Source organism: Hirundo rustica, chromosome 18, assembly GCF_015227805.2.
Source record: "Hirundo rustica isolate bHirRus1 chromosome 18, bHirRus1.pri.v3, whole genome shotgun sequence".
Lineage (NCBI taxonomy): Eukaryota > Metazoa > Chordata > Aves > Passeriformes > Hirundinidae > Hirundo > Hirundo rustica.
The window spans coordinates 11,529,984-11,551,143 of record NC_053467.1 but is presented as its reverse complement, the minus strand read 5'-3'; the positions used below and the strand labels follow the sequence as shown (position 1 = coordinate 11,551,143).

The 21,160-nt window shown below is 61.3% G+C and overlaps 1 protein-coding gene across 1 annotated transcript in view; it reads right to left on the bottom strand.

The window, feature by feature from the left end:
* The window catches only part of RBFOX3 (RNA binding fox-1 homolog 3), a 101,377-nt gene that overhangs the window by 51,233 nt on the left and 28,984 nt on the right, over positions 1-21,160 (bottom strand). The window contains 1 exon segment of the mRNA XM_058422951.1: positions 17,328-17,443. The gene's annotated coding sequence lies outside the window, so the exon portion shown is untranslated.

Below are 21,160 nucleotides of genomic sequence, written 5' to 3'. Positions count from 1 at the left end.
CAGGACAAGCAGAAAACTGGAAAACCTAATTAAATCGGGAGCTGGATAGAATAAATGGAGCAGGGAGTTTGTTTGCGTGGTGCTGATGGGAATTAACGATCACTGGGAAAGGCACCCGGGCTCCCAGCAGGAAACTGGGGCTGTCTCCAGTGCTCCACGTGCCCAGACATGGTGGCCACAGCATGTGCTACAACTGCACACAGATGGGCGAAACCAGGGCTGTCCCCAGGGAGGGGAATCCAAGGGACAGGAAATCCAGGGATGTCCCCAGGGACAGGAAAATCCAGGGATGTCCCCAGGGTCAGGAATCCAAGGGCCAGGAAAATCCAGGGATGTCCCCAGGGTCAGGAATTCAAGGACCAGGAAAATCCAGGGATGTCCCCAGGGTCAGGAATCCAAGGACCAGGAAAATCCAGGGATGTCCCCAGGGTCAGGAATTCAAGGACCAGGAAAATCCAGGGATGTGCCCAGGGTCAGGAATTCAAGGACCAGGAAAATCCAGGGATGTCCCCAGGGTCAGGAATTCAAGGACCAGGAAAATCCAGGGCTGTCCCTAGGGAGAGGAATCCAAGGTCTAGGATGTCCCCAGGGAGGGGGGATCAATGGATGGGAAAATCCAGGGATGTCCTCAGGGAGAGGAATCCGAGGACCAGGAAAATTCAGGGCTGTCCCCAGGGCCAGGAAAACCAGGGAGAGGGATCGGCAGGCGCTGACTGGAGGAGGTGGCATCAGAGGCTACCAGCCAGAAGTGAAGCACTGGGGCTCCCCAAGTTCTTCCAGGCTTCACATCCCTCCAGGGCCGTAGGACACCCAGCCACTGAGCCACCAGCACGCCCTGGGAGCGGGAAAGAAGCCTGTGCCATTCCTGTGCAGCCAGAGCCGGGATGGGTTAAACATCCTTGGAGAGGCAGTGCCCAGCCTGCGGAGCTCCAGCCCGGGCACCACCGCCAGCTCCGCACGGAGGTGTGAAAAATAACCAACACCTGAAGGGTTTTGCCACGGGGGGGAGCAGCCAGGGCTCCACAATCAGGGAAGAAAGAGTTTATGTTGAACGGTTACCATGGAAACACTATTTATACTTTCCAGCAGCTCCAGCTCAAGCTCCAGCTCTCCCAGCACGGCCACCACTCAGCCCCGCTGTCCGGGCTGGGAGCACCATCAGCCCCCACCTCCAAACTGAGCCTCTCGGGGCTGGAGCCCCTCTGCAACGCCCTCGGGGTGCTGAGCCAGCGGCGGCACCACAGGGCTGCATCCCAGAGCACCTCCGGGAATTCAACAGCAAGGAGCGCTTCGGTCCCAACTGAGATGATGCGAAGATGAAAATGGGGGAGATCAGTGTCACCAGGAGGTTAAACGGGTGTCCTGTCTCCCTGCCCATCCTCTTGCTGCCTGCACACAGCTCTCGGCCCCCTCATCCCAGCTCGGCGCCTGAGGGTCCCTCCCACCTCCCCCGACTGAGCCCGCCGGGCTGCTCTGCCAGTCCTCCCCCTCCAACACGCCTGCGATGCTGGGAAAAAGAGCCCTAATTGCTTTTTGTTTTTCTGCTTCTCCCATCATTAAATCCCTTCTTCATCCCTAATAGTTTGGGATTCTGTGAAGGTTAATATGTTTCAGGTTCCACACAAGTACAGCTAATTAACAAACAGTCCCCTCAATTCCCTTTAATGCTACACATGGAATGCAATCGCTGCAATTACCTGCTTCCCAAAGCCATTACAAACCACAGAAAATTAGCTGGAACAGGTGATAAAAACCTTCTTTCATTGGTTCATGAAAGGAGCTGATCTCCAGGCAGCAGCTTCCCATCCCGCAGATGGAAGGGGCCAGCACCCCCTGCGCAGCCTGCCGGGGGTCACCCCAGCTCTGGTGAGCCCCGAAACACCATCAGCTCCAGGTTCACTTCCCTTTGGGCGCCCCAGCCCAGACTCAACACCTCCGACCCTGGCTCTAAGAGCCAGCCCTGCTCTGCTGCTGAGAACTGAGAGTAAAGCGAGCTCTGCCTGGGGAGAGCCGGGGCAGGGGGCAGAGCTCCGGGGACACCGGGACACAGGGTGAGAGCAGAGCCAAAGCCTGTCCCTGCCCAGGGGCCCCGGGGCCGGTGTGCTGTCGCTGTCCTGAAGCAGTGCAGGGCCACAATCCCTGGGGACACGCACCCAGGAACGGGCACGAGGGGGAGAACGTTCACATCCGCTCCTGGAGGGAAAACGGGAGGGAAGCTAGAAAGATCAAAATAAATCATGACCTTTATCAGGAGGGCCTCATCCTCCCGGAGGAACACCATCCTCCCCAGACTCCAGAAAAGTCCCAGACAAATCCCTTAATTCTCCATCCCGGGGGCGCTGGGCTATTCCCGCAGCAATTGCAACACCTGCAGTGAACTCCAGGTCTGCTCTCGGGAGCCCCAGAGGAGGCCAGGAAATGCAAGGAGCTCCCAGCAAATTGCTCCACTGCTCCATTAGCCCTCGTTAAAAACCAGCACCTCTCAGGCGAGGTTCAATTTCCAGCCCCTGGTCCTGTGCCTGCCAGAAAGCTCTTCAGCGTCAGCCTCCCCTTTGCTCCATCACTCACGGCAGTGATGCCTGGGCTCGCTCCAGAGCCCCCAGCCCCAAGAAAATCCCAGCTGCACTCCCAGCCCAGCACGGGGCTCCTCCAGGGGCTCTCCTCCAGGGGCTGGCCGGGCAGGCGGAGGCAGCGCGTGTGGGGCAGGGAGCGCTGCCCTCCTGTCCCCAGCGCCCAAATCCCCCTGCAGCAGGAGAACCAAACCCCTCCCCGGGTTGTTCTGAGCGAACAGAACGGCTCAGCAGACACCAGGCACCCCCTGGCCTGGCACAGCCGGGTGGCACCGCCTGGACATCCCCTCCCAGCCCCTCCAGCACCAGCACAGCCACAGCCCTGCCAAGGGAAGCACGCTGCTGGTCGTGCCCGGAGGCAGGCGGGTGTCCATGAGCACCCGGGGTCTCCATCCACTCCCAGAGGCAGCTCCGAGTGTCTCCAGCTGTGCTTTGGCAGCCGTTTGTGCCCCACAGCCCTCGGGGGGACGCCGGCAGCCGGGGCGCGCTGCCCGGGCAGGCGCTGGCTCTGCCCGGCGCACCCAGCCCGGGAGCGGCCTCTCTGCTGCCACATCTTCTCTTCTCAGCGTCCTCCCCGAGCGCCAGAGCACCCTCCAGTGATGGGCCTCCCGTGCAAGAGCTCCTTAAAAATGTAAATTGGGAACAGCCTCACAGCACAAGAGGAAAATCACTGTAAACAAAATCGCAGTTGCTGTGGAAACCATTAAAAATAGATTCCCCACGCTCCCCCTTTTGTGCTGGGTATTATACAGCTGGGTTCCTTCATTCCGCATTATTATTACTTTTTAATTATGAATAATTTCCTCCCTTCTATAGGAAGATGGAGTAAAAACCAGAACTTTCAAACGAGGGGCCTTTAGGATATGTTTCAATATGCAAATGAAGGCAAACACGCATTTGGTGCTGTTTATGCCACGGGGTAGAAAATCTCTCTGCATTAACCCTTCCCGTGCCACATCCCCCGTTTCCTCCCCTTTCCCCAGCCAGGAAGGCCCAGGGTGTGCCCACAGTCCCACCAGCAGCCGCATCCAGGATGGAGGGGACGGGCAGTGACACAGATATGTGGGGTAACACCTCAGCAAGCCAGGCACAGTGCTGCCCTGCCAGAACTGCCCACACTCCTCAAACCCCATGTGACAGAGCTGCTCCATGGCAGGAACCAGCTCTACCTTCACAGGAGTTCCCCAGGCTCAGAAACATCAGGACCAGCTCAACTTGTGGTGCCTCTGCCCGGGCACGGAGCCCACAGGTGCTGGGGGAGCACTGGGAGCAGGGAGAGGGGACGTGCTGCCCCGCGGGACGGGGCACGGTGAGCGCCCCTCTCACTGAGGGGGGACAGAATCCCACCCAACACCCCTGTCCCATGGTGTAACACACCGTGGCACTGCCAGCATTCGGCCTCTGAGCAGAGGAAAGGTTCAGAATTATCTGGAGATCGATGGTACGCGGGAAGATGGTCCCGTTCCAGACTGTGACTCAGTGGCTATTTGCAGCCCTGTCCCCGGGAGAGGATGCTCCTGCCCCGGGCGCGCGGTCAGCCCCGGCGCCACGCCGCGTGCCAGCTGCAGCCCTGGCAGGGGCAGGCACCGGCAGCTCCTGCCCGAGGCACCGGGAAGGTTCCCGAGCGGGCCGGGGCCAGCACGGTGCCCGGTGCCGCAGAGGAGCAGATGGACGGGCTGGGAGCCCTGCAGCGCACGCTGGGCCCGCGCCCGACCCGCTCGGACACCGCGCTGGCTGCGCTCTGCTGCCCAGCCCCGGGCACCCCGAGCCGCGGGACAGACGGATCCGTGCGCCCGCGGTCACCCAGCCAGCCCAGGGGCGGGGGCTGCACAAGCCAACGCTGTCACAGACACCCCCAGCACGCTGCACTCCCCCTGAAGGTCCACTCTCCAACTTTGGGAAGGTTTCTGCTGCCCTGTCGCAGCGTGGGTGGATAACGCTGAGCAGTGCCATTACAGCACGGGTACAAAAAAACGGGCTGGAAAACCCCAAACAGGCCTGGATTTGGAGTGTGGGACCTCCACAGATAAGAAGAGAAAGTTTTCTTTGGTTTTCTGCAGATACTAAACTGGGACAGGCCAGAACTTGATGGGACAGGGCAGGTGCCTGATTTGAGGGCGACTTTAGTGCCCTGCCACCTCCTTCTAAAAATCCCTAGAGAAAACAAGACCCCCTCTCCACAGAGCCAAGCTCTCCCAATTCCCGTTTCAAGCGCTTTAGTGCTCATCTCTCCCATACAACCCAGATTTCAAAGCACCCTCCAGTACCAACACCGAACGGATACAGCCCAGGGCCAGAAGAGCCCTGAGACCTGGCAAGTGCATTCCTGGAACACAGGCCAAAGGCTCCAGCCCTGTGCTCATCCCACTGACTGCTTTCCTCCCAGACAGATATCCCTGTCTGATCCAAGATAGCAAGCAACAGAGAAACCCCCACAGGCTTAAGCCGTTCCAGTGGTTAATTACCTTCCCTGATAAAAATACGCACTTCGTTTCCAGTCAGAATTTGTCTTGCTGGAGCTTTCAAAGCCTGGATCTTATGTCTTTCCCCTGCTAAATTAGAGCACTCTGTACCCACAGACATCTCTTGATCACAAGCTAAAACAACCCACATCGCAAAGCCACCTCTTAAACTTCTCTTGGATGAAAAGTTCAACCTACTTAGGCTCTGTCTCCCACAGCAGAGCAGCTTTTCCAGCCCATGAACCATTTCTGTAGCTCTTCCCTGCACATTTCCCATGCCACCCGTGTTTTTCCAGCACAGGCCCAAGCGTGGTGCCAGCACAGGTTTGCCCGTGGGCAGAATTGCACCCCAACCATAACAGGGGTGCAGCCACAGTCAGCCTAAGGGAGAAGGGGGACATTCAGCATCCTGCCCTGGGGCTGGGAGGTGACAGCCACAGAGAGTGGCCAGCTGTCCCCTTCCCCTCCTGCCAGCTCCCCTGGGAACAGGATGGTCCCCAAGCCCCTGTGACAGCCAGCAAGCTGTGCCTGGGCCAAGGGAACAGCTGACACCATTGTCTCCCCAGCACCGCTTCCTCCGGGCTCAGCAGGTCCCAGTCATGAGTTTGTCACCACCAGGCAAGGAAAACCCCTCAGAGAGCAAAGATCCGAGTGCCTTAAAACAGACCTGGGAGAGCCTGCCTTCAGGAGAGGGGCAGAACTGGGCAGCCCCAGGGCAGCGGTCCCACAGAGCGCCCCAAACCCAGAGGCACCTGGTGGCCCTGAACAGTGCCCGAGCAGTGCCCGGGCTCTGCTCCCCGCCCTGCCCCTGACCTCTGCCCCTCAGCCATGGGGCTACCAGCGTGGAGGTAAGCTGGGGCTGGCGCCAGAGCCCAGAGCAGCAGGACAGCAGGATCCCAGGACAGAGCCCTCAGCAGAGAGCCCTGCACCTGAGGAATGGCCCAGCGGCACCAGAGTCCACAGACACGCACGTCAAGTCAAACAAACCCAGGCAGCCCCAGCCCCAGCGCTGGGAGAGGGGCTGAGCCAGCAGAGACCCAGGAATACTCACAGGCTGCCTGGTTCCTACCGTCAGCACATCCATCCAGTCAGCACCAACTTCCAGTCACACCAGCCAGCAGGGAAGGTCTGTGCCGGGGCTGTGGTGATGCCCAGGGACCCCCGAATCCTCCCCAGCTCCAGCTGGCAGCAGTGTCCCTCCCTGCCAGCACAGAGGGCCAGTGGGGAGCCCCGGCTCCATGTGCTCCCTGTCAGACGAGGTCCTGCTCCAGCCACAACTGCATCCGTATTTAATTCACAGCAATTACACTCACATGCTGCAAGACAAACGCATTTTAGAAGCCCTCAGTTAAATGCGGATAATTACGGCTGCCTGCACCAGGGGACGGCCCTGCCCAGGCTCAGGAGGAAGAATCGCATCCCGATTCCACTAACGCTGTAAATTAGCAAGGCGCATCCCGATGGCAGCAGAGTAATTACCAGCTCCCACATCCCCCCTTCCTGTGGGCTGCTGCTCCCGTGCTCCCCCCACTCGGCATCGTCCTCCCGCGCAGCACGGGTGTTCCCAGGCATATGCTGCTGTTAATGGGGCTTCTGTCACTTCAGCTGCTGGCAGAGATTATTTTATCTCGGGAACCCTCTCCCAGTGCCAGAGCCCAGGCTTTCAGCTCTAAATCATCCGCAGGGGAACTCGCAGGTGCGGGGGAACACAAGATGGAAGCATTGACTTTGTGATTGTGCTTTGTGCCACCAAGACTCTGGTAGCAGAGAAGGGGGGACCCAGCAGGGCCAGCCCTGGCAGAGCCCCAGGGATGCACCCAAATCCAACAGGCCCAGAGGAGCACGGGGAGTGAGGGAGAAAGGGGGAACACAACCACCCGGGACTGGGCAGGGAGACAGCAACTGGTGAGCGTGCAAACCCAGATTTACCCAGCACGGCGCCGGGCATCGTCCACCCGCGCCGCGTTCCTTCTGGCAGCCCAGGCACAGCCTCTGCTGCGGAGCACGGGCCGGAGCTGGGGCTGTTCCTGCCCTGGGCACGATGGCTGCACGCTGCACAGGCAGCACCAGCAGCTCCGGAGCACTGCAGGCTCTGCACGGCGTGTGCCAGGGCACTGCCGAGCCCTCGCTGCCCGGGCACTGCGCTCACACCCCGAGGAGAGGGGGCACCTCTCCACGGCTGGCACGGCGGGCACGAGCAGACGGAGGCTCAGCACGGCTCCTGCCAGGGAAAGCTCGTGCACTTTACCACTGCTGAGCAGCTTCTGTGTTCCTGAAATATCCTCTTCCCCTGGGCAACTTCATATGTGAGTCTTGGGACTTGTCGGAGCATTAAACTGACATCTAGGTCACGGTAAGGAATAGCTCAACGCCTCCAGGAAAAAGGGTTTTCCTTCCACATCCCAGCGCCTCCTCCACCAGCTCAGTGCTCAGCCCAGGAGCGAGCACTTAACAGGGGTGACCACTTCTAGCTGAAAATGAAGGAGGCTGTGGGGGTGGAAAAGGGATTAAAACCATTTCTGGGGCATGGTCTGGAGATTAGCTGCCTTTTCTGAAGGTCTCTTGGCTCTTCACGGTCCCTGGAGCAGCACCTCTGCAGGAAGAGGCACTGGCAGGATTTGAAGCCCGGTGTGCCTGGCTGGACACGGGCGAGGGCCAGCAAACAGCCTCACCATGTTTAGCCTGGCAAATGCTATGCCCAGGAACCATGGGTGATCATCCTGACCACCAACACCCATCACCGTGGTGGCAAACAGGCCCCGGCCTCGCTGGGCTGATCCCAGCCCTGCCTGCCACCCCTGGACGCTCCGCAGCAGGGAAACGCTCTGGGAATCCAGCACTCAGCCCCGTTTCCTCTCCACTGCTCTCCCTGTGGCAGAGCCGGGGCTCCAGGACCCTCGCAGGGCACAGCAGCACCAGCGTGGAGAAATGGTGAAACGTCGGATGCTCAGAGCTGAGCGTGTGCCCAGCCAGGGACAGGGATGGGCGGGACAGAGGGATGGCCTCGCCCTCCCGGGGGAAAGCTCAGCCCGCGGCAGCGCCTGTCCCTGTCCCCGGGTGTCACCGTGATGGAGTGCCGGATGCAGGCACCGTAATGGTTTCATCAACTTAGCTACTTTTTATGAGAAATTTGTTCCAATCCCTTCCCTCTCCCCGGCTGCTGTCACCTTAACAGATGTCAGACCTGAAAGAATAATAATCCTGGCAGGAACCCTTGAACCGGAGCGAGCGGCGTCCCAGGGAGGAGGCAAGAGCACGGAGGAAACTCATTTCTGCAGGAGCTCAGGACCACTTGGAGCTGCACCAGCCTGACACTGCCTGGGCTGGGAGATTGGCTTGTGCCCTCCTCTTCCTCCCTGTGTGAATCCTGCCCTGTGCAGATGTGCTGCTGTGCTGGTGGAACAGCTCTGGGGAGGAGCCCCTCAGCCCCAGCCCATCCATCCTGCTGCTGTCCCGGCTCCTCCTGGACTCCATCGACACCCCATCTAGCGAGCACCTCAAATCCACCTCCTCTCCCCGACGCAATCCCCACACCTATTCCTGTCCCTGACTCCTCTGTAAGAAGCTTCACCAAGGGCACCCGCACAGGCAGAGCCAGTGCTGGCAGAACGGGCACACACGTGGGCAGATCGTACCGTGCCCCACATCCTGCTGCTGGACCCCCCCGGCCACTGCCCGGCCAGGCTCCACACAGCTGCTCTGCGATCCATCGCATCCTCGGTGCCTGCAGCCTCCTGCTCCGGGAGCTCAGCTCGTCCCCAGCCTGTCACTGCCGGGACCAGGGGACAGCACGGGCCGGAGACAGCGGCACGGTGCCACCACCACGGGGACGGTGCCACCACCACGGGGACGGTGCCACCACCACGGGGACGGTGCCACTGCGGGTCTGCGGGCTCCAGGGACACCCCGGGGATCCCATCCCCGTGGGCACTGGTGGCGGCTGGAGCAGGCGGAGGCGGCAGGATGGGCAGCAGAGCAACCAGGGTGGCTTCCCCTGCACGCTGCAGAGCCCCGGGCACTGATCCGGGGATTCCCAAGGCTGCAAGTGCCAGACCTGCCCTCGTGCTGCCTTCTCCTGCGAGGAGCTGCTGCTCTGCCATGAGTCATCGCTGGAAGACGAATTCTATTTAAAGGATGTTATTCGTAGAAATTGAGTTTTAATAACGGGGCATCAAACGAGCAGAAAATACCGAACTTCCAAGCGGAGCGAAGTTTCCGTATGTTAATTTATACGGCACAAGCACCGCTCGGAGGAACAAAAACCAGGCGGAGAGCTCCTCTCCCTGACAGCAGCCGAGGGAGCCCTGTCCCGCTCCCCGGAGCGTTTCCCCACCACGGAGAGCAGGGCTGGGGACAGGCAGGCCGGGCACGGGCACCGCTGTTGGCAGGGCTGTGGCACCGGCTGCTCCCAGGAGCCTTCGGGCTCTGCTTCGCTGCCAGTGGGAGGGCGGGAGGAGACAGCGCGGAGCTCGCTTTAAAAATAGATCAAACCCTCTGCTACGGAGCCATTTTATTAGAGCAGCACAAGCTGTCGGGCTGGTGACACCTCTGTGAGCACCCAGGGAAGTTCTCCCAGATGAATTTGAAAAGCGAGGGGAAGAAACAAAGACGAAGGAGACTCGTTTTCCAACAACAACAACAACAAAAAAAAGTGTGGGGGAGAAGCCTGTCTGCACTCAAGCCCCTCACCCTGTCCCCAGCCCAAATTCCTGTCCCCAGCCCAAATCCCTGTCCCCAGCCCACGTTTCCCATCCAAAGCCCACGCACACCTCCCAGCATCACCAGGTGCCTTGGTGCCAGCAGTGCAGCAAGGGCTGAACCTCTCACACGAGCATGCGACTCTGGCTCATCCCAAATCTGCCTGAAAGTTCCTCTGTGGTGACTCCCATGCCCTCACCAGGTCATGTACCAGGGACAGCATGTCCTCCATCCCAGAAACCCCCCAGACCTGGCCCAAGACATCATCTCAAGCTGCACTGGGCCACAGCACTGGAGAGCACAGCACGGAGACGAGAGGAGTCAGGGCAGGGAGAGATCTCCAAGGCCCCATCGTGCAGAACAGGAGCCCAGTGAAAGCCAAGGTGGAAATACACCACAAACAGGTAAGACCTGCCTGTACCCAATGCAGCTCACGCCACAACACGTGGGGAATGTGAGCGGCTGGGCCAGCAGCAGCAGTCCCGTGGGACGGGGGGCAGGAGGAGGGGGTCAGCCCGGGGGGGGCTGGCAGCCCTGAGACTGAGCAGCACAAAGTCCAAAGCACTGAACGTGGAAGCATCTGCTCCAACCTGGGAACCACATGGAGACACATCTCAGAGCATTACTCAGCCACGGGCTGACTGTGAGTCACCGGCTCCAGCATCTGGGAGGAGAGTGAGTGTGAACTATGAGTGTGAGTGAGTGAGTGTGAGCTGTGAGTGTGTGAGTGTGAGTGTGTGAGTGTGAATGTGAGTGTGTGTGTGTGTGAGTGTGAATGTGAGTGTGTGTGAGTGTGAGCTGTGAGCTGTGAGCTGTGACTGTGAGCTATGAGTGTGTGTGAGTGTATGAGTGTATGAGTGTGAGCATGAGCTGTGAGTGTGAGCTCTGTGTGTGAGTGTGAATGTATGAGTGTGTGAGTGTATGAGTGTGAGTGTGAGCTCTGAGTGTGTGAGTGTGAGCTGTGAGCTCTGAGTGTGACCTGTGAGTGTGAGCTGTGAGTGTGCTCCCGGGCTGCCTGGCACTGGAAGCTCCGTGGCAGGGCGGCTGTGCCAGCCTGGCTGGCGCTGGATCGGTGCCATGGGATGACCCTGTCTGGAAGGGTCAGGCTGGGGGAGCAGGGAGGGCTGCCAGGGCATGGAGAGCTGCTCCAGGAGCACACACAAGGAACAGGACAGAGGAGCTGGGCTGAGCCAAATCAGTGCTTCTCTATACATAGGGAATGGGCACTGGGAGAAGCTGGTCACGCTAAAGGGCAAGGTCGGCACAAGAAATACGGGTGTAGAAGGCTGTAGATAAAGGGAGGCAGGAGGAAATGAGGAGGGACAGACACTGGGTGAGGAAAGGGGCTGCGGTGGGACTGCCTGGACAGTGGGACTGGGCTCAGGGCTCTGGGTCTCTTCCTAAGACACACCTTTAAACACCTCCAAACACCACCCAGATGTTTCACTGCTTCCATCCCAGAGCTGACAAGAGAAGCCCACAGCAGAGCAGCCCTTGTCCCCACAGGCAGTGACCACCTGGCATGGAGAGCCGGCCGAGGACGGGGGCTGCGCCCATGAACACCACTGGCCACTCCACCAGAACCCTTCCCACTGCATCCCCTGGAAACCTGCTCCCAGCGCTGTCCAGGCTGTTTCACTAACCGTGCAGCCATCCAGGCTGCTGATCAGATGGAAAGTCTCCATCCCATAATAAACAGCGTACTATTTATAAACCTGAAAACGTCTTTATTATTATTATTTTCCCCCAGAAAAAAACCCCCACCATAATAACCCCCCCCCGCACAGTGCTGTTAAACGCACCCCAGCACGGCCCCGCAGGTCCGCAGCGCTGGTGCCGCTTCCCCAGGCAGTGCCCAGCAGAACAGATGGCAGTGTGGGCGTTAGGTACCAGCCTCCTGGCAATCCGAACATCTGTTACCGTTAGAAAATGCTAATTGCCATCAATCAGGACAGCACCTACCCACATTTACATGCAAGCACAAAAAAATTACGTCTAAATTTCTCCGAGTACAACACTTGCTGCATGTTAAGTAACCGGAGCCGCTCGGAAGCTGCGCGGCAGCCCGGCACCGGCGCGGTGGGCGATGCGCCGCAGCTGAGCGCCGGCGGCACACGGGGCAGAGCCCCTGGGGCTCACCCCACCCTGCCCCACGCCCGCACTGAGCTCCGCACCCGCCTCCTGCCCGGGACACCTCGGCAGCACAGTCCCCGTCCCCCCAGGGGCTGCAGGGCACCCGCGTCCTGCTCTTCCGCACAACGCTCCCGGGACACGCCAGGCACAGCGGGAGCCCTTCGCCCCCCATCGCTCCCCAGTGATTCCAGAACAGGTTGGGGTCCTGCGCCCCGACCTGCTGCGCCTTGGGCCCGCGAGACCCCCGGACGCTCCCTGCCCTGGTCACACCCTGAGAAAGGATCCGGTGGATCTGTCCTGCGAGCCCCAGGGCAGGGGTCAGCACCTGCCCCACGGGACACTGCCACAGACAGCCTGGAGCACCTGCGGGCACTGCCCGGCCCCCGCTGCCCCTCACAGGCCGTGCGCCCGCTCCATCCCCGGAGAGCACAGAACGGACCGGAGCGCAACCGGCGCCACTGGGGCTCATCAGAGATCACATCGCAGGGCAGGACGGCGAGATGGCAATTCCCCTCGGGAAGAGGCAAAGGCGCAAATCTCAGGACAGAGAACTCGGGTGCAAAGTTCAGTCAGAGAAGATTGAAAACAAGAAACCTGGTGCACGGTGATCCCCGAGCCACAGCCCCCTCCGCAGCGGTCCCACGGGATGCTCCGACAGCCGGAGCTGGCGAGCGGCCCCTCTCCTCACCCCGCGGCTGCCGGGCCCCCGCCTCCCTCGCAGCCGGGAGCTGCGCCGGAATGCAAATGATGCTCCAGGCGAGTGCCAAGAGCTCCTTGTTCCTTCCCCAATTTAGGACACCTCTCGGTGCTGCAGCCCGCACGGAGTTCGTAGGAGGCTGCAAGGCTGCCAGAGGAGCTGAGCCTGCCCAGGGTGACTCTTCGACAGCAAAGCTGCACCTTGCAATGCAATTTCCCCCTCCCTTGGATCTGTTTCCTCAGGACCACAGTCCTGGATTGCAGCTCTGAAAGAAACTTCACACGCAAAAGCCTTTCTTCCTGCTGCCCTCCCGGGCACAACACGGGCTTCCCAGTGTGTCCCCACACACCACGGCCCCACCGTGAGGCACTGCTGCCTCAGCTCCTGCAGAAAACCCGGGCTCTTCCCAAGGAAGGGCACAGGGAGCAGGGGGAGTGATCCTGGGGCCGAGGTGAAGAGCCAGGGACGCAGGCTGGAGGAGGTGCTGGGAGCCCGGGACAGCCTGACCGGGTGCACCACACTTCCCACAGCCAAGGGGAGCCAGGGATCGCGGTGCACGCTGAACTTCCCTGCAGCCATCACGTCAGGGCTGTTGGGCTCTGGCTCCATCCCCGCTTCACCCCACATCCCTCCCAGCCCTGGCTCCCTGACAGGCTCCCGCCGGCGTGAGCAGGTTGTGGCACCGCTGCCGCTTCCCACGGCTCCCAGCGTTACCCAGCGGCCGAGGGAGCCGCTCACAGCTACAAGGTCACTCAAAAATACCATCTGTCCACGCACTGCCCCTCGCCCTGGGGAGAGCAGCAGAGAAATTATTTCAATGCACCGAAGGCCACTGTGCCCCTCTCCACTGTCCTCTGCACGCCAGCATCTCACGTGCTCATTCACCTGCGGTTCAGCGAGGGGGGACCACAGCAGTGCTTGCCCCACGCCCTCCACACCACGAGGACACACAAGAGTTGACAGGGAGCCCTTCCAGAGCGCTCGTCACGGGTGAGATGCTTTGTGCTGGGGAGAGACTGCCTGTGCTGGCCAGTCCGTGACCCCTGCCTGGTGACCTCTACAGTGCCATGGGGTGGGGGGCAATGGTGGGAGTTGTAGCCCACCTTGCATGTGGGGAAAATGTCACAGCAGCACCCCAACATCCCCAGGATCTGCAGCTCCAGGTCCCCTCCCCCTGCACTGCCCAGGAACTATTTCTGGGGAGCTGAAGTCACTTGCTTTTGGGCTCTGAAGTCACATTCGTCTCTGCTTGTGCTTCTTCTCCCTCACCTAAAAGTGTCACAGCACGGCGCCGCCTCTCTCGAGGCAGTTGTCCCCCACATGCCATGTCCCAGATGCTCCAGTGTCGCTGCTCACAGCCAGCCCCGGGTTCTGGCCAGGACGGCGCGGGGCTGCCAGCACCGCCTGGGTGCATGGGGGGACTCACTCACACCCAGCTGCAACAGTAAATAAATGTCTGATTTGAGCAAACCCAATCCCGGGGAGCATGCCCGGCTGTGCCCCCATCCACAGGCATCCCAGCAGCTATTTCCTACATCCATCAGCCCCGGTGGGCACTGCCCAGCTGGAGCCCCCTGCATCCCAGTGGCCATGCTGGCCCCACGGCCCTGCAGTGAGTCCCACTGTGAGCAAGATCCCTTCCGTACGGGAGCAGCCAGCGGAGCTGCCAGCTCCCAGCTCCAGCGCTTGCCGCTACATCTGGAAACTCTTCTCACCCTTAATTGTTTCTAATGCCTTAACACACGGAGTGACTAATAAGCCACTAATTGGGCGGCGTTAGCAGGGAGCGGAGCAGGAGCGCTGGCAGTGCCCTCCGCGCCGAGCCGCCGGCTCCCAGCGCCGCGCTGCCGCGTGCTGCCATTGCCATAAATCCCTCTGGACTCCAGCGCCTTTCCCTGCTCAGCCTTTCCCAGCGTGGAGGAGAACCCGCCCCAGCGGTGGGGAGAGCCAAGAGAAACCGATTTTAGCTCTGTCTAACGGTCCCTGTGCTCCGGGAGCCAGGTGCCCCCCAGCAGGGACGTCCCAGACCCATCACCCCTGGAGCAGAGAGGCACCGGGTGACCCCAGTCGCTCCCCTCTGATCACCGTGGTGCCTCTGGGCACGTACTGGCACTGCTGGCACGGGCTGTGCTTGGCATTGCCCACGCTGAGCCAAGGTGAGAGGACAAGCGATGAACGGCCGCAGGAATGCGCCTGGCTCCGGGTGATTTGTGGCTGGTGCGGAGCCGGGGCAGAGGACAGCTGCATTTGGGACCCTCCCGAGCCCCAGGGAGCTGTGGGGTGATGCCCCCTCCCCAGATTCTGGGGCTGCCCTGCCTCCCTGGGAGCTCCCACGGGGCTGCCAGCCCTGCCTGCACATCTGCCGGCAGCACCGCGCTCGCCAGAGCTGCTCAACAGCGGGAAAGAGGCACAAATCTTGTTACACACTGGCTAAGCCTCCCTGGGCATGTTTTCTATAAATCTCCTGGAATTTATTATATGATAACTAGCCTGGAAAAGCTAAATTAAATCCACAGCCAAGAAACTGACTTTCAAGTGTGACCTAATTTAGTTGCTGGAAGGGGAGGGAGGGAGGGAGCGGGGATCCCGGTGCCAGCCGTTCCCGGGATGACCTCCCGGTGCAGCCGCACACCCCCCGCCCTCCTCTTCGCCATGACTTTGGGGACGGAGCTGCGCAGCCTTTCATGTCTGAGCGGATCTCACACTCCCACTCGCTGGAACAAAAGCGCCTCAAGGGCTCCCCTGTCAGATGTTTTCCATTGCTCATCTCCAAGTCTTCCTTGAAGGAGCGCTCTCCTCCCGGGGTTGCTCCGGCAGCCTTGGGGATGATGGGGAGGGCTCTGCATCGGCTCCAGGCCGCTCCCCACCAGCCCAGCGAGCCCCAAGCTCGGCACCAGCACCCACACGCCCCGCGGCCAGCAGCCCTGAGCCGCACGCAGGGCCCAGCCAGGCTCCAGGAGAGGAGGAGGAAAGCGGCGGGGAGAAAAGCCGGGTGGGGAAGAGGCCAGTGAGCCAGCCTCTGCCCCGCTGCCCAGAGCAGGCGCTGGCAGCCGTGCCTGCACTGGCCCCGCAGACAAGGCACAGCCCTCCCGATGCAGGGGCACAAGGGCTGGGTGCCAATTGGTGCCCTGGAAAGCAGCACAGCCCCAGCAGCCAGACACGCCCCAGCGCAGGGCAGCGTCCCGGGAGAGCCCCCGGCGCTCCCACTTTGGCCAGGACACTCACGACGGCCGGCTGGGCGGTGCCGTGGGGCTGGGGAGGACCACGCACCCCTTCACCCCAAAGCCACCCAGCCCTGGGGCCGCTGGCTCTGGGCAGAGCGGGTGCGGGAGGCGGGGGCGCGGCGCAGGCAGGGCCCGTGGCAAGGGCGACGTGGGCACAGCGGCACCGCGGTGCTCCGGCAGACCCGGGGGTGGGCGCGGGGCTGGCACGAGGACGCGTGCTGTTGTTCTGGAACGGAGTGCACCGCCAGAGCGGCATGTGGGAAGCTTGCATAATAGTGCCAGCCCACACTACGCCTGCTCCTTCCCAGCATGATCAGCCCCTCGCTTTCATGAGCAATAACATCCACCCAAAGTTTTCTAAAGACAAAAAAAAAAAGGAGCTTCAAGGTGATGCACAGAGCTCAGCTGCCTTTGCTGCCTCTGAACTGATTAATGCAGCTGGGGAATCCATCTGCACGGCCGCTCTAATCCCACGTTCCGGACGACCTGTACCCCAGCAAGGGACGAGCGCCTCAAGCTCTCGCTCCCATTTCATGATTCCTGAGCAGGCACTAGGGGCTGGGGCAGAGCGGAGGAGCCAGGGGGGTACACACAGCCCCCCACACTGGGAGCCCCGCAGAGCACCGGTGCTGCACGGCCCCACGGGCACTCCTCCTGCCCAGGCACTCCCCTTGGCTACTGCCAGCTGGGAGAGGAGCAGTCCCAGCTCTGGGGAACCCGCCAGCACAGCGGTTGGTGGAGAGAGCACTGGAAGACAAATTCTGTGGCAAACCAGTCCCAAGCAGAGCCTAGTCCCTGGCCACCATGGCTGCCACAGCATGGCCACGACCCTCTGAGCACCTGCTGAACCCGTGGGTGCTTGCGGTGCTGGGAACAAACAGGGAAAATGCCTCGTCTGGAGGAGAGTCCCACTGCCTCGGAGAGTTTTAAATTTGAACTCACCCTCAAGCTGGTGTGAGCTCCCAGTGCAGACCGGTGCCAGCACGAGGGGGGCTCCAGTCTGCGTAACGTGAACTGACGGCGATGGGTTCAGCCCGGACCACGCGCAGCCCTGAGGGGAGTTTGCAGCACGGTCGGAGCCAGGAGCGGGGTCTCAGCGGGTGCAGCTGGGCTGCGATGTGCAGGGCTGTGCGTGCACCATGGGCACACACGTGTGCATTGTGGGCTCGTGTGTGTGCATCGTGGGCACACTCCCCCTCCCACGCAGGGCACCACCAAGGCCCCGCATGCTCCAGGAGCTCTGCACCCCTGCAGCGGGCGGGAGGGACATGGCTGGGACTGACCAGTGGGTAGGACCAGACCCCCCACTCCATATCCCACGAGGATTAGAGCAGACCTGGCTTCTCCCAGCAACGTTCCCCTTTGCCGGGTCATCGCACAAGAGTCTGGACACGTGGGACACCCAGTGCTGGTGCAAAGTCCCCGGTGGGCTGATTGTGGGCTGCTGCCCCAGGCACAGCCAGGGGAAGCAACATCTTCATCCTCAACCAAAAAATATCTCCGTGCCTTCCCCTACCAGGACTGCTAGGTGGAAACAACATACCTGAAGACCAAGAGCAGGTGCCTCAGGTGTGGCGGCAGGTGGGAGCTCACACTCGTGTTCACCCCTCCAAGCTGTCAGGAAGAGCCGTCGGGGTCTCACAGCAGCAGTTTCTCAGCCTGAAAGAGAGAGGGAGAGGCTCCAGTCCCATCCCTGCATAGGCATCGCTGCTGATAACGGGGCAGGACGTGGCAGAGCTCGGCGCCTCAGAACGCCACGGCTCTGGGGACCCACACGCGCTTGGCCCACTCCTCTAACAGCACAGTTATCTCATGGCTGGGGGGCAGCTCTGGAGCAGCAGAGGCAGGACCCAACACGTGCAGAGGCAGGACCCTGCCCAGAGGTGAAGCCCCTGAGGAGAGGGAAGCGTGTTGGGCCCAGGGAACAGGGTTTGGCCGCACGGGGCACACAGCAGGTCCCCACTGGGACATGTCCCAGTCTCTGCACTGACACAAAATGCTGAGGCTGGTCCTTCCTCCCTGAGAGCACCAGCCTTGGCATCAGATGAGCGCATGGGATGGACACAAGGAAAGGCAAAGACTTCTTCCTGAAGGAAAAAATTCTCCAACGCACCTGTTCCCCAAAGGCTCTCTGGAGGCCACCGGCAGCTCCACGTTTGATTTTCCCTGACCCAAGCTGAACAGGAGATAATTTAACAGCTTGTCCCACTTTGTAATGGGGCTTTCTCCCTGTTCTCCCCGGCAACCCATCCATCACAGCACGGAGCAGTGACGTCCCCCTGGCACCTCGGCCAGGCGGCTCCCTCGTGCCGTGAGTTATGACGCCTGCACCGGGCGGTGGGATGGGCTCAGAGCACCGGCTCCACACGGGGAGCCGAGATTTATCCCCTCGGTGGAACAGGGGCAGAAGCTGGGAGATAAGTCACAGTGGAGCTGCAGGAGCAGCGCTCAAGGTCCTCCAAGGTTGGCTCATTAAAAACCAAGGAGAAGATCAAGACAAGACCTGCCTGCCGTGGTGTGGCTGCAAATCCCCTCCTGACGCTGAACCAGCCATGGCCACAGGGGTGGGAATGGAGCTGGGCCCCCCAGGCCGGCCCTGCAGCAATCCCTGGGGCAGGCTGCTGGCCAGGGCTGTGTGAAGTCACCAGTGTCTCCCAAACACCATCCCAGCACATTCCAACAGCCCCAGCAGGGCAGCACCCAGGCAGGGATGGGCTTCCCAGCAGTGCAGAGCCGCTCTGGGACTGGCACCTGCCGTCACCCAGCACACCAAGCATGCTGCTGGGGGTGGGCACCATCCCTGCCACGTCACTGATTTGGGGACAGACCACAGAGACACAGTGAACACTGCAGGCACTCCCCAGACTTGCTGGAATTCCCCTCCTGCTTCATTAGCCCTGCTCATTAGGCTCTGCTCCTGATGAGCAGGCACAGATAGAGCTCAGCAGTGTCGCTCCCCAGCCCTTCCATCCCAGCCTCTTTAACGCTGGTCTGTCGCAGCCCCCACACCCCCTTGGTGTCCCCTAAACACCCCTTGGCTGTCCCCTTCCACAAGCTCTGCCACCAGAGCCCTTCCCTCCCTGCTGTGGTTTGTGTGTGACCCGCGGTGGGGCTGGGGGCTCAGGGGACTCACGCTGTGGGGTTTGCCCCACACTGAACCCCTCCAATCCCGTGCAGGATAAGACAAACACTGGGAGAACCCGAATTGCAGAAGCAAACTTAACACAGCAGGGTTTTTTTCAGCACCTTCTATTTTCAAAAGCAAACCCATGTGAGAGCAGGACGACGGCTGGCGTGTTCCCCACCGGTTTTGGGGTCTCCACAGCACTCCTCCCCACGGGCAGCATCCCTGCAGCACCCCGCCACCGGGAAAGCGTTCCTTCCCCAGGAGGGATGGGAAAGTGAATTGCAGATCCCTGCGGGACATCTCCCCCAGGAGCCGCCGGGCTCTCACTGCACACTAAACCACAGCGATTAGATCAACAAGCCAACCCCTGCAAGGCTGAGAGGTTTTATCAAAGCCAGCAGCACCTCAGGGAGGAGATGGAAAGATGATGCAGCTGCCCACAGCATCCGCAATCCCCGGGCCAGCCCGGCGGCTGCTGCAGGGGGCAGGACCGAGGCTGTACCGGCTCATTTCCAGGAGGATGAGGCTCTGCTGCTGCCTCCAGGCTCCCGGTGCTGCTCCCAGCCCGGTGCCTTCTGTCAGACCCCACCGCGGCAGTGGGGTGCCACAGAATCGCCCCTCAGCACGCAGGGCTGGGGGGCAGCAGGAGCTTGGGGGGCAAGTGCCCGCAGGGCTTTTCCCTGGATCGCAGAGGAGTGGGGAGAGGAATTTTCTTTCAGTAGGAAACTCGCTGAAGCAGCACTCGGCACCTGTGCAGCCCGAGATACAGCTCCTGCTCCAGCACGACCAGAGCTATTTCCCACTTATCTGCGCCACAGCTGATATCTGTGCAGCAGAACACGGCGCTCAGTAATAGGATTTTGATGCTAAACAGAAGATGTTTTTTCCTCCGGGTCTCGCTTACGTCACACCTGGAGGTATCCATGGCCATGGAGGTGACACTGAGGAAGGCTAAAGAGTTTCAACTCCTGAGCTGAGGGAGCGGCTTCCCCTTCAGCTGCTGAACAGCAGAATTACAGCGATCTAGCACTGCCTGCCCTCGCCGTGCCCGCACCCCAACACATCCCCGGGGAGGGGCGGGAGGAGAGCGCACCCCCACTGACCCCTGGCCGGACGGACCCCGCTCCTCCCACAGCTCCCACGGTAGTGAGCGGAGCCCTCGGCGCTGGGGCTGGGCTGGGGGAGCCTGCATCCCGCGGGCTCGGCGCTCCTCGGGCCCAGGGGTGTGCTGGGGGAGCCTGAAACCCACGGGCATCACCTGTAGCCCACGAGCATCACCCACTCCCCGTGGGCATCAGCCGCTCCAGCACTCCCCCGGCCCCAGGCGCTGCTGTCAGCTGTAATCCCGTGCCACAGGGAACACCCACACGCCGCAGCAGCGGCAGCGCCGCAGGGACGCGCTCGGGCGGCAGAGCCACGCTGGCAGCTGCCTCGGGGAGAGGGGAGGAAGGCTTGTCACCTCCGTGCCACCCTCCTCCCGGTACGAGCAAGAGGAAGGTCCCACGCAACCCCACTGCTGGAGCTGGGAAAGTCTCTGCCTGCCACAGACGAAAGCAAAGCGATGGAACCACCCCCGCCGGGCGCGGTGACATGTCACCCGTGGGAACGCAGCCGGCGCGGCGGCGGGGCTGTCACTGCTCCCACGGCACAAACCCGCTGGCCAAGGGCACCGGAACAAAAGGCACAGGCTGGCGGTGGTGGCCAAAGCCAAGAGCAGCGCGTCACGGCCCGGCCCTGGCACACGTGGCCAGGCTGAGCATATCCGGGACAAGAGGTGCTCAGGGTACACACTGACCACAGAGTGCACACTGACCATGGGGTGCACACTGACCATGGTGTGCACACTGACCACGGGGTGCACACTGACCATGGGGTGCACACTGACCACGGGGTGCACACTGACCATGGTGTGCACACTGACCACGGGGTGCACACTGACCATGGTGTGCACACTGACCATGGTGTGCACACTGACCATGGTGTGCACACTGACCACGGAGTGCACACTGACCACAGAGTGCACACTGACCATGGTGTGCACACTGACCACAGGGTGCACACTGACCACGGGGTGCACACTGACCACGGTGTGCACACTGACCATGGGGTGCACACTGACCACAGGGTGCACACTGACCACGGGGTGCACACTGACCACGGGGTGCACACTGACCATGGGGTGCACACTGACCACAGAGTGCACACTGACCACGGGGTGCACACTGACCACGGGGTGCACACTGACCATG